The following is a 17,569-nucleotide window of genomic DNA, read 5'->3' as shown; positions in this document are numbered from 1 at the left end:
GGACTCACAGCTACTCTGTTCAGTACTGCTGTATAATGTCCTCCATGCTGCTGCTTTCTAGTGTCTCTCACACCACTGCTGGACTCACAGCTACTCTGTTCAGTACTGCTGTATAATGTCCTCCATGCTGCTGCTTTCTAGTGTCTCTCACACCACTGCTGGACTCACAGCTACTCTGTTCAGTACGGCTGTATAATGTCCTCCATGCTGCTGCTTTCTAGTGTCTCTCACACCACTGCTGGACTCACAGCTACACCGTTCAGTACTGATGTTTAATGTCCTCCATGTTGCTGCTTCTTTTGGTCATGTACTCCATAGAGATCATTGAGCCACCTCTGGTAGTAGCTTTTCTTCAAAAGAATTGGCCTGTTGTAACTTAATCCATATCTCCCCAAATATCATCTGTTGGGAAAGGTCCCTACACACAGTAGAAGGTTTACCAGTCCAACTGAAATAATTTGGTTCTGGCGGATGTACATCTAATGTATAAGGTCAGATTAAACTTATTTGTACATCACCAGCTGCTCTCTAATTCTCCATTATGCTTGTTCCACGCTTTTCCTATAGGGAATCACTAAACACTTTACAGTAACCGCAATATCCGGACAAAAATTGCATTTTTTGCTTAAAACAAGAGCTTTCAGCAATGCAATATAGCCACAAACCTAACAGTGCAATCTACAGTCATACGTAAAAGTCGTAAATGACCGCAAATCACAGGCAGGAATCAGAATAAGTGCTGACAAGCTTAGAAAGCGTGAAAAACCTGTATATTGTAAATGACATGTATGTGATCATGAAGATCTTCAACGTCAGCACAAATTATCTTATGCAGAAAGGAAAAGACCTCACAAAAAAGCATTATATGTGCACAGCAAACTGTTCGAATCTTGGAAACGTGTTCCTCAGTGAGCCAAAACCTCACCTTAACTAAAAATTAAGCAACTTTTTAAGAAGTCGCAATTGATGAATATCTGGAAAACAAAAAGGGAAGAGTCAGACGGCCGTAAAACTCGGACGGGGAGTGCAACGCAATGCTTGGACTGGCCGGCAGCTCTACCCACATAGAAATAAGTGCTGTCATGCTCTGGTTGGCCAGTCCAAGCATTGTGTTGCCATCCCCGTCCGAGTTATAGGTCCGTCTGACATTTTACCAAAAAAAATTATATTATATAGTACAGAGCAAAAGTTTGGACACACCTTCTCATTTAACCCCTTCACCCCCAAGGGTGGTTTGCACGTTAATGACCGGGCCAATTTTTACAATTCTGACCACTGTCCCTTTATGAGGCTATAACTCTGGAACGCTTTGACGGATCTTGGCGATTCTGACATTGTTTTCTCGTGACATATTGTACTTCATGTTAGTGGTAAAATTTATTCGATATAACTTGCATTTATTTGTGAAAAAAACGAATATTTGGCGAAAATTTTGAAAATTTCGCAATTTTCCAACTTTGAATTTTTATGCCCTTAAATCACAGACATATGTCACGCAAAATACTTAATAAGTAACATTTCCCACATGTCTACTTTACATCAGTACAATTTTGGAACCAAAATTTTTTTTTGTGACGGAGTTATAAGGGTTAAAAGTTAACCAGCAATTTCTCATTTTTACAACACCATTTTTTTTTAGGGACCACATCTCATTTGAAGTCATTTTGAGGGGTCTATATGATAGAAAATACTCAAGTGTGACACCATTCTAAAAACTGCACCCCTCAAGGTGCTCAAAACCACATTCAAGAAGTTTATTAACCCTTCAGGTGTTTCACAGGAATTTTTTGAATGTTTAAATAAAAATGAGCATTTAACTTTTTTTCACACACAATTTATTTCAGCTCCAATTTGTTTTATTTTACCAAGGGTAACAGGAGAAAATGGACCCCCAAAGTTGTTGTACAATTTGTCCTGAGTACGCTGATACCCCATATGTGAGGGTAAACCACTGTTTGGGCGTATGGCAGAGCTCGGAAGGAAAGGAGCGCCATTTGACTTTTCAATGCAAAATTGACTGGAATTGAGATGGGACGCCATGTTGCGTTTGGAGAGCCCCTGATGTGCCTAAACACTGAAACCCCCTACAAGTGACACCATTTTGGAAAGTAGACCCCCTAAGGAACTTATCTTGATGTGTGGTGAGCACTTTGACCCACCAAGTGCTTCACAGAAGTTTATAATGCAGAGCCGTAAAAATAAAAAATCATATTTTTTCACAAAAATGATCTTTTTGCCCCCAATTTTTTATTTTCCCAAGGGTAAGAGAAGAAATTGGACCCCAAAAAATGTTGTGCAATTTGTCCTGAGTACGATGATACCCCATATGTGGGTGTAAACCATTGTTTGGGCGCATGGCAGAGCTTGGAAGGGAAGGAGCGCCATTTGACTTTTCAATGCAAAATTGACTGGAATTGAGATGGGACGCCATGTTGCGTTTGGAGAGCCCCTGATGTGCCTAAACACTGAAACCCCCTACAAGTGACACCATTTTGGAAAGTAGACCCCCTAAGGAACTTATCTTGATGTGTGGTGAGCACTTTGACCCACCAAGTGCTTCACAGAAGTTTATAATGCAGAGCCGTAAAAATAAAAAATCATATTTTTTCACAAAAATGATCTTTTCGCCCCCAATTTTTTATTTTCCCAAGGGTAAGAGAAGAAATTGGACCCCAAAAAATGTTGTGCAATTTGTCCTGAGTACGCTGATACCCCATATGTGGGTGTAAACCATTGTTTGGGCGCATGGCAGAGCTTGGAAGGGAAGGAGCGCCATTTGACTTTTCAATGCAAAATTGACTGGAATTGAGATGGGACGCCATGTTGCGTTTGGAGAGCCCCTGATGTGCCTAAACATTGAAACTCCCTACAAGTGACACCATTTTGGAAAGTAGACCCCCTAAGGAACTTATCTAGATGTGTTTTGAGAGCTTTGAACCCCCAAGTGTTTCACTACAGATTATAACGCAGAGCCGTGAAAATAATTTTTATTTTTTTTCTCAAAAATGATTTTTTAGCACCCAGCTTTGTATTTTTACAAGGGTAACAGAATAAATTGGACCCCAAAATTTGTTTTCCAATTTGTCCTGAGTACGCTGATACCCCATATGTGGGGGGGAACCACTGTTTGGGCGCATGACAGAGCTCGGAAGGGAAGGAGCGCCATTTGGAATGCAGACTTAAATGGATTGGTCAGCAGCCGTCACGTTGCATTTGCAGAGCCCCTGATGTACCCAAACAGTACAAACCCCCCACAAGTGACCCCATATTGGAAACTAGACCTCCCAAAGAACTTATCTAGATGTGTTTTGAGAACTTTGAACCCCCAAGTGTTTCACTAAAGTTTATAGCGCAAAGCCGTGAAAATAAAAATTCTTTTTTTTTTTCACAAAAATGATTTTTTAGCCCCCAGTTTTGTATTTTCACAAGGGTAACAGGATAAATTAGACCCCAAAAGTTGTTGTCCAATTTGTCCTGAGTACGCTGATACCCCATATGTGGGGGGGAACCACTGTTTGGGTGCATGACAGAGCTCGGAAGGGAAGGAGCGCCATTTGGAATGCAGCCTTAAATGGATTGGTCTGCAGGCGTCACGTTGCATTTGCAGAGCCCCTGATGTACCCAAACAGTACAAACCCCCCACAAGTGACCCCATATTGGAAACTAGACCTCCCAAGGAACTTATCTAGATGTGTTGTGAGAACTTTGAACCCCCAAGTGTTTCACTACAGTTTATAACGCAGAGCCGTGAAAATAAAACATCTTTTTTTTCCCACAAAAATGATTTTTAGCCCCCCAAATTTTTATTTTCCTAAGGATAACAAGAGAACTTGGACCCCAGAAGTTGTTGTTCAATTTGTCCCGAGTACGCTGATAACACATATGTTGGGGTAAACCCCTTTTTGGGCGCACGGGAGAGCTCGGAAGGGAAGGAGCACTGTTTTACTTTTTCAACGCAGAATTGGCTGGAATTGAGATTGGACGCCATGTCGCGCTTGTAGAGCCCCTGATGTGCCTGGACAGTGGAAACTCCCCAATTCTACCTGAAACCCTAACCCAAACACACCCCTAACCCTAATCCCAACGGTAACCCTAACCACACCCCTAGCCCTGACACACCCATAATTCTAATCCCAACCCTAATCCAAACGTAAATGTAATCCAAACCCTAACCCTAACTTTAGCCCCAACCCTAACTTTAGCCCCAACCCTAACTTTACCTCCAACCCTAGCCCTAACCCTAACCCTAACCCTACCCCTAACCCTAACCCTAAACGTGACTGAAATACGTGGCACTGAAATACGTGGCACTGAAATACGTGGCACTGAAATACGTGGCACTGAAATACGTGGCACTGAAATACGTGGCACTGAAATACGTGGCACTGAAATACGTGGCACTGAAATACGTGATACGTGGCACTTAAATACGTGGCACTGAAACACGTGGCACTGAAATACGTGATACGTGGCACTGAAATACGTGGCACTGAAATACGTGGCACTGAAATACGTGGCACTGAAATACGTGGCACTGAAATACGTGGCACTGAAATACGTGGCACTGAAATATGTGATACGTGGCACTGAAATACGTGGCACTGAAATACGTGGCACTGAAATACGTGGCACTGAAATACGTGGCACTGAAATACGTGGCACTGAAATACGTGGCACTGAAATACGTGATACGTGGCACTGAAATACGTGGCACTGAAATACGTGGCACTGAAATACGTGATACGTGGCACTTAAATACGTGGCACTGAAACACGTGGCACTGAAATACGTGATACGTGGCACTGAAATACGTGGCACTGAAATACGTGGCACTGAAATACGTGGCACTGAAATACGTGATACGTGGCACTGAAATACGTGGCACTGAAATACGTGATACGTGGCACTGAAATACGTGGCACTGAAATACGTGATACGTGGCACTGAAATACGTGGCACTGAAATACGTGGCACTGAAATACGTGGCACTGAAATACGTGGCACTGAAATACGTGGCACTGAAATACGTGGTACTAAAATATGTGGCACTGAAATACGTGATACGTGGCACTGAAATACGTGGCACTGAAACACGTGGCACTGAAATACGTGGCACTGAAATACGTGGCACTGAAATACGTGGCACTATGACTGTCAGAAAATGTTCATTAAACGGTTAGGGGTGAGGTTAGGGGTAGAGTTAGGGTTAGGGTTTGGATCCCTTTATCACCTTGATGGTGGTGGGTGGCTTTTCAGTGTGTTTAAATGCATGCGTTTTTAAAGCAAACAAACGCATGTGCTTAAAAACGCAAGAAAATACTGCAGGTTGTATTTCTGAAAATGAACGCATGCAGAAAAAAAACGTTTTCAATGTTAAATATAGGGAAAAAACGCATGCGTTTTTTTGTGCAAAAAACGCTGCAGACAAAAACGCAAGTGTGAAACCAGCGACGCTTTTTATAGCAAAAAAGTTTTTGCGTCTCCACATTTTGAGACCTATAATTTTTCCACATTTTGCTCCACAGAGTCATGTGAGGTCTTGTTTTTTGCGGGACGAGTTGACGTTTTTATTGGTAACATTTTCGGACACGTGACCGTTTTTGATCGCTTTTTATTCCGATTTTTGTGAGGCAGAATGACCAAAAACCAGCTATTCATGAATTTCTTTTGGGGGAGGCGTTTATACCGTTCCGCGTTTGGTTAAATTGATAAAGCAGTTTTATTCTTCGGGTCAGTACGATTACAGCGATATCTCATTTATATCATTTTTTTATGTTTTGGCGCTTTTATACGATAAAAACTAAAATATAGAAAAAATAATTATTTTCGTATCGCTTTATTCTCAGGACTATAACTTTTTTATTTTTTTGCTGATAATGTTGTGTGGCGGCTTGTTTTTTGCGGGACAAGATGACGTTTTCAGCGGTACCATGGATATTTATATCAGTCTTTTTGATCGCGTGTTATTCCACTTTTTGTTCGGCGGTATGGTAATAAAGCGTTGTTTTTTGCCTCGTTTTTTTTTTTTTTTTCTTACGGTGTTTACTGAAGGGGTTAACTAGTGGGGCAGTTTTATAGGTTGGGTCGTTACGGACGCGGCGATACTAAATATGTGTACTTTTATAGTTTTGTTTTTTTTATTTAGATAAAGAAATGTATTTATGGGAATAATATATTTTTTTTTATTATTATTTATTTAGGATTTTTTTTTTTTTTTTTTTTACACATGTGGAAAAAATTTTTTTTAACTTTTTTACTTTGTCCCAGGGGGGGACATCACAGATCATTGATCTGGCAGTGTGCACAGCACTCTGCCAGATCGACGATCTGCTGTGCAGGGCTGCAGGCTTACCAAGTGTCTGCTCTGAGCAGACACTCGGTAAGCCACCTCCTTCCCTGCAGGACCCGGATGCCGCGGCCATCTTGGATCCGGGACCTGCAGCCAGGAAGGAGGTAGGAGACCCTCGCAGCAACGCGATCACATCGCGTTGCTCCGGGGGTCTCAGGGAAGCCCGCAGGGAGCCCCCTCCCTGCGCGATGCTTCCCTATACCGCCGGTACACTGCGATCATGTTTGATCGCGGTGTGCCGGGGGTTAATGTGCCGGGGGCGGTCCGTGACCGCTCCTGGCACATAGTGCCGGATGTCAGCTGCGATATGCAGCTGACACCCGGCCGCGATCGGCCGCGCTCCCCCCGTGAGCGCCGCTGATCGGTGATGACGTACTATCCCGTCGGCGGTCATACGGGCCCACCCCACCTCGACGGGATAGTACGTCAAATGTCGGGAAGGGGTTAAAGATTTTTCTGTATTTTCATGACTATGAAAATTGTAAATTCACACTGAAGGCATCAAAACTATGAATTAACACGTGGAATTATATGCGGTACTTAAAAAAGTGTGAAACAACTGAAATTATGTCTTATATTCTAGGTCCTTCAAAGTAGCCACCTTTTGCTTTGATGACTGCTTTGCACACTCTTGGCATTCTCTTGATGAGCTTCAAGAGGTAGTCACCGGGAATGGTCTTCCAACAATCTTGAAGGAGTTCCCAGAGATGCTTAGCACTTGTTGGCCCTTTTGCCTTCACTCTGCGGTCCAGCTCACCCCAAACCATCTCGATTGGGTTCAGGTCTGGTGACTGTGGAGGCCAGGTCATCTGGCGTAGCACCCCATCACTCTCCTTCTTGGTCAAATAGCCCTTACACAGCCAGGAGGTGTGTTTGGGGTCATTGTCCTGTTGAAAAATAAATGATGGTCCAACTAAATGCAAACCGGATGGAATAGCATGCTGCTAAGTATATAATTCCACTTGTGTTAATTCATAGTTTTGATGCCTTCAGTGTGAATTTACAATTTTCATAGTCATGAAAATACAGAAAAGTCTTTAAATGAGAAGGTGTGTCCAAACGTTTGTTCTGTACTGTATGTATATATATATATATATATATATATATATATATATATATATATATATATATATATATATATATATATTGGCACTCTCATAAAAAAGACTTAAAAAGGTGCAAATTAAGAGTAATCAAACCCCAGAATATAGACAAAAAAAGGCATAAGTGCAATCATAAAGCAGCCTCATTGAATTTAGGAAGCGCATTACAGAGACTAATATGACGACAACAAATAAGAAAAAAAAATTAGAAACCAGCAGAAAATTTCATTGTAAAAAAAAAACTATATGACACAATCATCAACTGTCAATCTACTAAAATGCTTGTGCATGCCCTCATCATCTCCCGCCTTGAATACTGCAACATCCTTTTCTGTGGCCTCCCTGCTAACACTCTCACACCTCTCCAGTCCATCCTTAACTCTGCTGCCTGACTAATCCATCTCTCTCCTCGCTACTCCTCCGCTTCCCCTCTCTGCAAATCTCTCCACTGGCTCCCATTCCCTCGGCGTATCCAGTTCAAATTACTAACTGACCTACAAAGCCATCCATAACCTGTCTCCTCCATATATCTCTGAACTAATCTCCCGATATCTTCCCTCACGTAATCTTCGGTCCTCCGAAGACCTCCTTCTCTCCTCCTCACTTATTCGCTCCTCCCCCAACCGCCTCCAAGACTTCTCCAGAATATCCCCCATCCTCTGGAATTCTCTGCCCCAACACGTCCGACTATCAACCACATTCGGATCCTTCAGACGGAACCTGAAAACTCATCTCTTCAGGAAAGCCTACAGCCTGCACTGACCCCGCTGCCTCCTCACCAATAGTGAAGCTACCGCCTCACCAACACCGGAGCTCCTGCAACCCCCTCAACCTATTGTCTCCATCCCCACCATCCTGTAGAATGTAAGCCCGCAAGGGCAGGGTCCTCGCCCCTCTGTATCAGTCTGTCATTGTTAGTTTGCTTACTGTAAGTGATATCTGTAATATGTATGTAACCCCTTCTCATGTACAACACCATGGAATCAATGGTGCTATATAAATAAATAATAACAATAATAATAATAAATCTGTAACCCTGATACCAGAATGTTCTGGTGGACACAGAAGGGACAATGGATAACAATTGGCTCCTGGAAATTATTGGCTAGTGAGCAATTCTTCACCGGAGGTCGGGAGGGTACAAGGGGTGCAGTGTTATTCCAAACTGTGCTATCCTACAAGAGACCCGGGGTCAGGACAAAACAAGCCCCGATGCCTGCTCAGATTCCTAAAACAACCTCCTGATCAGCGCGATTACCTCTAGTCTTTACTTCCACTACTTGTTAATTATTTTACCGCTTTAATTATCTGGGGAGGATTCCGGGTCACTGTCGGATCCTTCGTTATCACATCCTAGCGATTCCATCCAAAGCCTTTCCATGAAAGAAATAGGTTTATTCTACTTCAATCAAATGTTAAACCTAATTTAGACACTTTTTATGTCTTATGGAAAAAAAGAGAACATGGTTAAGGAAAAGAGCTTAAAACGCAACATCGAGCGCTAAATCAAGAGGCGCAAAGAAGTATGTGCACATGGCGGGTTATAGACGGCGGTGCTCCCGCAGAGGTTTTGGAGCAAAAGATGAGTCTGGAAAGCGAAGCTGTTTTTATCCTGATGAGTTCATTTTATCAGAATTTTTCTTTTTCACATTTTACATATATAAGATCGGATTGGCTTTGTTGCGTTTTTACTGCCTTTATACTATGTAAATTTTACGCTGCTTACAAAAAAAAAAGGTTTGGCAAGTTTTTTTGCTGAGTTTTTATTGCTACGTTTTTGCTGTCTCTTGTGCAGGTTGATAAACTTTAGTGCCCCCCCCCCCCAAAAAAAAAAAGCATGATTATACTGCACTTACCTACTTGCATTTTTGCACTTACCTACTGTTTCCTATGGGTGAAAAAAACGCGGCAAAAACGCCGAAAGAAGAGGCACTTTTAAAAAACGCAGCAGTTTTCAAAATTAGTCAGGAAAATAAAACCAATGTGGGTGCAGGAGATTTCTGAAATCTCATAGACTTTGCTGGTACAGCTTAAAATTTGCATTAAAAAAAGCAGCAAAAAAACCACCAAGAACCGCAATGTGTGAATATATAGCCGTAATGTGTCCCCATGTGTAACAAAAAGCCGGAGAATCATACTATAAGTGCCGAAACTTAGGGTCTGTTCAGCAAATATCCAGATGGAGTGCTTACGAAAGCTCTGAGAGGAAGACCAGGTCTGGGTGAGTTTTCAAGGGCTCGTATTCATGGATATCAAGTAAAAAACTTGAAAATGGTGGGTCACAGTGTCCTATATCTACCTCCCGACCAGTGGAGAAGATGACAAATCCTCCATACGGAGACATCCTACTAAACAGAACCAGGAATGTTCTGGTGGGACTCCGCTCATTAGATCCAAAGACATGGGGTGCCCATTACTGCTTCCATACATACCAGCCCCATGTAACCCCCGCAGTTATTCTAAGCTGGTCTAACACAAGATCACAGTATATAGGGTCACAGGTCATACACAGATCTCAAGGATCACAAGAGCGTAACACAGGGGTCTCATCAGGAATAAGGTCCTGCAGGCGACATCAGGACAGGATCCTCTATGGATGGGGTGTCATATAATTAAAGGGGTTAGCCCACAATACTAGGGGTTATAAATGGGGACCCACACTGATCTTGAGAACAGTCCCATGTCTGACATTTGTAGCCACGGCGTGCGCTCTACCGTTCCATTTTTAGCCTGAAGAGGGTAGCCGAGAGCTGTGCCCTTTGCCAATTATCATTAGGTGTGTGACTCTTGGGCCAAAATTTGTAACACACGGACCCAGGGGCGATGACTCCCTAGGGGTATATATATATATATATATATATATATATATATATATATACACACACACACAGTTATATGAAAAAGTTTGGGCCCCCTTATTAATCTTAAGCTTAATGTTTTATAAAAAATTGTTTTTTTTTTGCAACAGCTATTTCAGTTTCATATATCTAATAACTGTTGGACACAGTAATGTTTCTGCCTTGAAATGAGGTTTATTGTACTAACAGAAAATGTGCAATCTGCATTCAAACAAAATTTGACAGGTGCATAAGTATGGGCACCCTTATTTTCTTGTTTTAAATACTCCTACCTACTTTTTACTGACTTACTAAAGCACTTTGTTTTGTATCCTCACTGAGCTTTGAACTTCATAGCTAGGTGTATGCAATCATGAGAAAAGCTACTTAAAGTGGCCACTTGCAAGTTGTTCTCCTGTTTGAATCTCCTCTGAAGAGTGGCATCATGGGCTCCTCAAAACAACTGTCAAATGATCTGAAAACAAAGATTATTCAACATAGTTGTTCAGGGGAAGGATACAAAAAGCTGTCCAAGAGATTTAACCTGTCAATTTCCACTGTGAGGAACATAGTAAGGAAATGGAAGAACACAGGTACAGTTCTTGTTAAGGCCAGAAGTGGCAGGCCAAGAAAAACATCAGAAAGGCAGAGAAGAAGAATGGTGAGATCAGTCAAGGACAATCCTCAGACCACCTCCAGAGAGCTGCAGCATCAACTTGCTGCAGATGGTGTCACTGTGCATCGGTCAACTATACAACGCACTTTGCACAAGGAGAAGCTGTATGGGAGAGTGATGCGAAAGAAGCCATTTCTGCAAGCACGCCACAAACAGAGTCGGCTGAGATATGCAAAAGCACATTTGGAGAAGCCAATTTCTTTTAGGAAGAAGGTCCTGTGGACTCATGAAACCAAGATTGAGTTGTTTGGTAATACAAAAAGGCGTTATGCATGGCGGCAAAAAAACACAGCATTCCAAGAAAAACACTAGCTATCCACAGTAAAATTTGGTGGAGGTTCCATCGTGCTTTGGGGCTGTGTGGCCAATGTCGGCACCGGGAATCTTGTTAAAGTTGAGGGACGCATGGATTCCTCTCAGTATCAGCAGATTCTTGACAATAATGTTCATGATTCAGTGACAAAGTTGAAGTTACGCAGGGGATGGATCTTTCAGCAAGACAATGATCCAAAACACCGCTCCAAATCTACTCAGGCATTCATGCAGAGGAACAATTACACTGTATGGAATGGCCATCCCAGTCCCCAGACCTGAATATCATTGAACATCTGTGGGATCATTTGAAGAGGGCTGTCCATGCTCGGCGACCATCAAACTTAACTGAACTGGAATTGTTTTGTAAAGAGGAATGGTCAAAAATACCTTCATCCAGGATCCAGGAACTCATTAAAAGCTACAGGAAGCGACTAGAGGCTGTTATTTTTGCAAAAGGAGGATCTACTAAATATTAATGTCACTCTTCTGGTTAGGTGCCCATACTTATGCACCTGTCAAGTTTTGTTTGAATGCAGATTGCACATTTTCTGTTATTAGATATACGAAACTGAAATAGCTGTTGCAAAAAAAACTAATTTTTATAAAACATTAAGCCTAAGATTAATAGGGGTGCCCAAACTATTTCATATAACTGTATATATATATATATATATATATATATATATATATATATATATATATATATATATATAGACACTGCTCAAAAAAAAAAGGGGACACTTAAACAACAGAATATAACTCCAAGTAAATCCAACTTCTGTGGAGTCAAACTGTCCACATAGGAAGCCACACTGACTGACAATCAATTTCACATGCTGTTGTGCAACTGGAATAGACAACAAATGGAAATTATTGGCAATTATCAAGACACCCTCAATAAAGGAGTGGTTCTGCAGGTGGGGACCACAGACCATATCTCAGTACCAATACTTCCTGGCTGATGTTTTGGTCACTTTTGAATGTTGGTTGTGCTTTCACACTCGGCAGCATGAGACGGACTCTACAACCCACACAAGTGGCTCAGGTAGTGCAGCTCATCCAGGATGGCACATCAATGCGAGCTGTGGCAAGGTTTGCTGTGTCTGTCAGTGTAGTGTCCAGAGGCTAGAGGCGCTACCAGGAGACTGGCCAGTACACCAGGAGACATGGAGAGGGCAGTAGGAGGGCAACAACCCAGCAGCAAGACAGCTACCTCAGCCTTTGTGCAAGGAGGAACAGGAGGAGCACTGCCAGAGCCCTGCAAAATGACCTCCAGCAGGCCACAAATGTGCATGTGTCTGCACAAACGGTTAGAAACTGACTCCATGAGGATGGTCTGAGTGCCCGACATCCACAGATGGGGGTTGTGCTCACAGCCCAACACTGTGCAGCACGCTTGGCATTTGCCACAGAACACCAGGATTGGCAAATTCGCCACTGGCGCCCTGTGCTCTTCACAGATGAAAGCAGGTTCACACTGAACACATGTGACAGACGTGACAGAGTCTGGAGACGCCGTGGAGCAGGGGTGTCAAACTGTATTCCTCGAGGGCCTCAAACCATGCGTGTTTTCAAGATTTCCTTCTCATTGCACAAGGTGCTGGAATCATTCTGTGCAGGTGATCACCTGTGCAATACAAGGAAATCCTGAAAACATGACCTGTTTGCAGCCCTTGAGGAATGCAGTTTGACACCCCTGCCGTGGAGAGTGATCTGCTGCCTGCAACATCCTTCAGCATGACCGATTTGGTAGTGGGTCAGTAATGGTGTGGGGTGGCCTTTCTTTGGAGGGCCGCACAGCCCTCCATGTGCTCGCCAGAGGTAGCCTGACTGCCATTAGGTACCGGGATGAGATCCTCAGACCCCTTGTGAGAGCATATGCTGGTGTGGTTGGCCTTGGGTTCCTCCTAATGCAGGACAATGCCAGACCTCATGTGGCTGGAGTGTTTCAGCAGTTCCTGCAAGATAAAGGCATTGAAGATATGGACTGGCCCGCCCATTCCCCAGACCTGAATCCGATTGAGCACATCTGAGACATCATGTCTCGCTCCATCCACCAACGTCACGTTGCACCACAGACTGTCCAAGAGTTGGTGGATGCTTTAGTCCAGGTCTGGGAAGAGATCTCTCAGGAGACCATCCGCCGCCTCATCAGGAGCATGCCTAGGCGTTGTAGGGAGATCATACAGGCACATGGAGGCCACACACACTACTGAGCATCATTTCCTTGTCTAGAGGCATTTCCACTGAAGTTGAATCAGCCTGTAACTTGATTTTCCACTTTGATTTTGAGCATCATTCCAACTCCAGTCCTCCGTGGGATATTAGTTGTGATTAACGTTGATCATTTTTAGGTTTTATTGTTCTCAACACATTCCACTATGTAATGAATAAAGATTTACAACTGGAATATTTCATTCAGTGATATCTAGGATGTGGGATTTTAGTGTTCCCTTTATTGTTTTGAGCAGTATTATATACATACAACACACACACACACACACATATCAATAAGGAACCTGTACTGAACACGGCTATGCAGCTGCTATTGCGCAGTGTAATGTAAGAATACTGGATAATGATCCGCACGTTGTCACAACTGCTAGTGCAAAAAATTAAATTATTCTACTTTGCATGTCCCCGTAAGCTGCAACTCGCAAACATGGCCTAATTTACTGACACTATGTTGTGATGCAGCAGCACTGTGTGATATTTGGACGTGCGACGTGTGTTGTGGCCAGAGTTGCTGTGTGGTCCCAACGTTATTGTACCCAAGAAATGCGGCCACAAAATCCAATTTACAGCATTTAAACAGTTAATCGTCTCCCTCTTGGGGGTCCAAGTGTAATATAGAGAAAGTAGTAAATTAACAAATGGCAGGAAAATGTTATGAGGGGTAAATCTTATGGTGCCAATTAACTAATCTACAGAGGAAGCCAGACCCCATAACATCAGCTCTTAGGTTACGTGCACAGAATCTGAGCAGAACCTCCAAGTTTTTGGGAAGTTTTTAGTAGGATTTGGAAAGTATGCACATACTTTTAATGGCAAGTTCACACTAGGCATTATTTCGCCGCTTTTGTTTTTGCCTCAAAACCTGATCTCTTGTCAAAAAAGCTGCAGAAAATAAATCATGTTTTCCTTGATTTTTCTTGTATTTTTTGTGCAGTTTTGGCATGATAGACTTGTCTCTTGTGCATGCTGATAAAGTTTAGTGATGACCAAAAAAAAGTGCTATTAGTTTTTGGTGCGTTTTTTTCAGCATTTTTTTCCACCATCCATTCATTTCAATGGGTGAAAAATGCTGAAAAAAGTGACATGCTCCATTGCAGAATTCCCTCACATTTCACCAGTCCTTAATATCAGATTGGTGAGGGCCCGACACCTGGCACTGGAATGTGAATGGAGCCAGAAAAGCACAGCTCTAAACGCCTTATAGTGGCCGTACTGGGGTACTGCCACTCCGCTCCTATACACTTCAATAGGAATGGCCACTACACGGTGTACAGAGCTGTGCAGTTACATCTGGCCGCTGATTGGTGTGGGTCTCGGACCTCAATTTCATAGACTTGTACACAATGCGACTTTGGGGGACAAGACTCCTAAGTGACATAATTTGCAGCGCTCAAATCACATGACTACATCCTCCAAAGGCTGTAGATCTATAGTGACATCACATGACCACATCCTCCAATGGCTGTGGATCTACAGTTACATCACATGACCACATCCTCCAATGGATGTGGATCTATAGTGACATCACATGACCACATCCTCCAATGGCTGTGGATCTATAGTGACATCACATGACCACATCCTCCAATGGCTGTGGATCTACAGTTACATCACATGACCACATCCTCCAATGGATGTGGATCTATAGTGACATCACATGACCACATCCTCCAATGGCTGTGGATCTATAGTGACATCACATGACCACATCCTCCAATGGCTGTGGATCTACAGTTACATCACATGACCACATCCTCAAATGGCAGATGGAGCTGTAGTGACATCACATGACCACATCCTCCAATGGCGGATGCAGTTGTAGTGACGTCACATGACCACATCCTCCAATGGCGGATGGAGCTGTAGTGACATCACATGGCCACATTGTTCAATGCTGCTGAAGTTACGTTTCTATAGAAACACTGGATGTTTTTACAAACTGGTACAACTCCAAAAAAAATTTAAAAGTGAGCTGTCGCCCATAGCAACTAAACCACTCAGGATACAGGTCACTATAGTAAACACTGTCATTATCCTTTGCACCAGTTCTGCCTCCGAAAATGAATACTATCCAAGTAATGGTGGCCATTGTGTTCAATCGTCTTATTGTGAAACACTCACACATGTACGTGACTATGTCACACAGCCAAAGGTCCTGTAGCCCACTAAGATATAGACTGGATTAAAGGACAGCATCTGGTCCTTGGAGCCGGACCCCCAATAAACTGCTAGACAGATGAGGCCTGCTGACCTGGAGGACGAGGACAATACTCACAAAATGGTGTGTCTGCAACCAGACGCTCATAGCCACCAATCACATCACTGCTTTCATTTTCCTACATTTGATCACTATTGGCAACAGCTTCACTTTCTGTTTGCACATGAGGCCGAACATGTTATCACCAGTGCGAAACAGCACATAGGACTCGAACAGCGCCAAAAGATTGGCCCCCACAAGTGGTGGCAGCAGGCGTGCACCCATAAATCTTTGCGGCAGTAATGCCCCTCAAATGGTGCCAGCCGGAGGGCCCCCACGAAACAGCGTCACCGAGGGCCCCCACCATCAGCGCCACACAGAGAGAACCCAAAAAATAGCACCACACAGAGGGAACCCACCAATAACGCCACACAGAGGGCTCTCACAAGATAGCACCACAGAGGGCCCCCACCATCAGCACCACACAGAGGGCTCTCACAAGATAGCACCACAGAGGGCCCCCACCATCAGCACCACACAGAGAGAACCCAAAAAATAGCACCACACAGAGGGAACCCACCAATAACGCCACACAGAGGGCCCTCACCATCAGCACCACACAGAGGGCTCTCACAAGATAGCACCACAGAGGGCCCCCACCATCAGCACCACACAGAGGGCTCTCACAAGATAGCACCACAGAGGGCCCCCACCATCAGCACCACACAGACAGAACCCCAAAAATAGCGCCACACAGAGGGAACCTACCAATAGTGCCACACAGAGGGCCCTCACAAGATAGCACCACAGAGGTACCCCACCATATAGCGCCACACAGAGGGACCCCACCAACAGCGCCACACACAGGGACCCTACAAAATAGTGCCACACAGAGGGAACCCATCAAATTGAACCACAGAGGGAACTCACCATCAGCGCCACACAGAGCGAGCCCACCAAATAGTGCTACACAGATGGACCCCACCAACAGCGCCACACAGAGGGACCCTACAAAATAGTGCCACACAGAGGGACCCTACAAAATAGCACCACACAGAGGGAACTCACCATCAGCGCCACACAGAGGGAGCCCACAAAATAGCGCCACACAGAGGGAACCCACCAATGGAACCACACAGAGGGACCCCACAAGATAGCATCACAGAGGGACCCCACCAAGTAGCACCACACAGAGGGACCCCACCAAATAGCGCCACACAGAAGGAACCTACCATATAGCGCCACACAGAGGGAACCTACCATATAGCGCCATACAGAGGGAACCTACCATATAGCGCCATACAGAGGGACCCCACCATATAGCGATACACAGAGGGTCCGCACCAAATAGCGCCACACAGAGGGAGCCCAACATATAGCGCCACACAGAGGGAACCCACAAACTTCTCTTTAAAGTGTCCCCACAAATAATTCCAGCAAAACTGCACCCACAACAAGTGCCAACCATGACGCTGCCACAGTAATTAAACCAAAAGAAAACTGTCCCATGAAGACAAACCCCATATACAAGTCATTGCGAGGGGGTCACCTGCCCAGGACCCCGTGTATTACCAAGAGCTGCGGATTAAAGATGTTTGTGTATTAATACCACAAGTATCTTGCTGCCCCCAGTAAAGGTGGATGAACAGTGAAACCCTGCCTGCAATGAGGCAATCCAATAAATGTCACACAAGAAAAAAATAAATCCAAAACCTGATGGACACGTCACTGTGGGTCATGGTGCGCAGTAGGTCGACCACGCAAACACCGGGACCACTGCATCCAGGACAGGAAGCTCAGCAGGAGTTCAGCTTGAGTTTGGCATAACTCACCCATTATCACATAATAAGACATTAG

This window comes from Ranitomeya variabilis, chromosome 1 (assembly GCF_051348905.1).
Source record: "Ranitomeya variabilis isolate aRanVar5 chromosome 1, aRanVar5.hap1, whole genome shotgun sequence".
Classification (NCBI taxonomy): domain Eukaryota; kingdom Metazoa; phylum Chordata; class Amphibia; order Anura; family Dendrobatidae; genus Ranitomeya; species Ranitomeya variabilis.
This window is presented reverse-complemented; position numbering follows the sequence as displayed.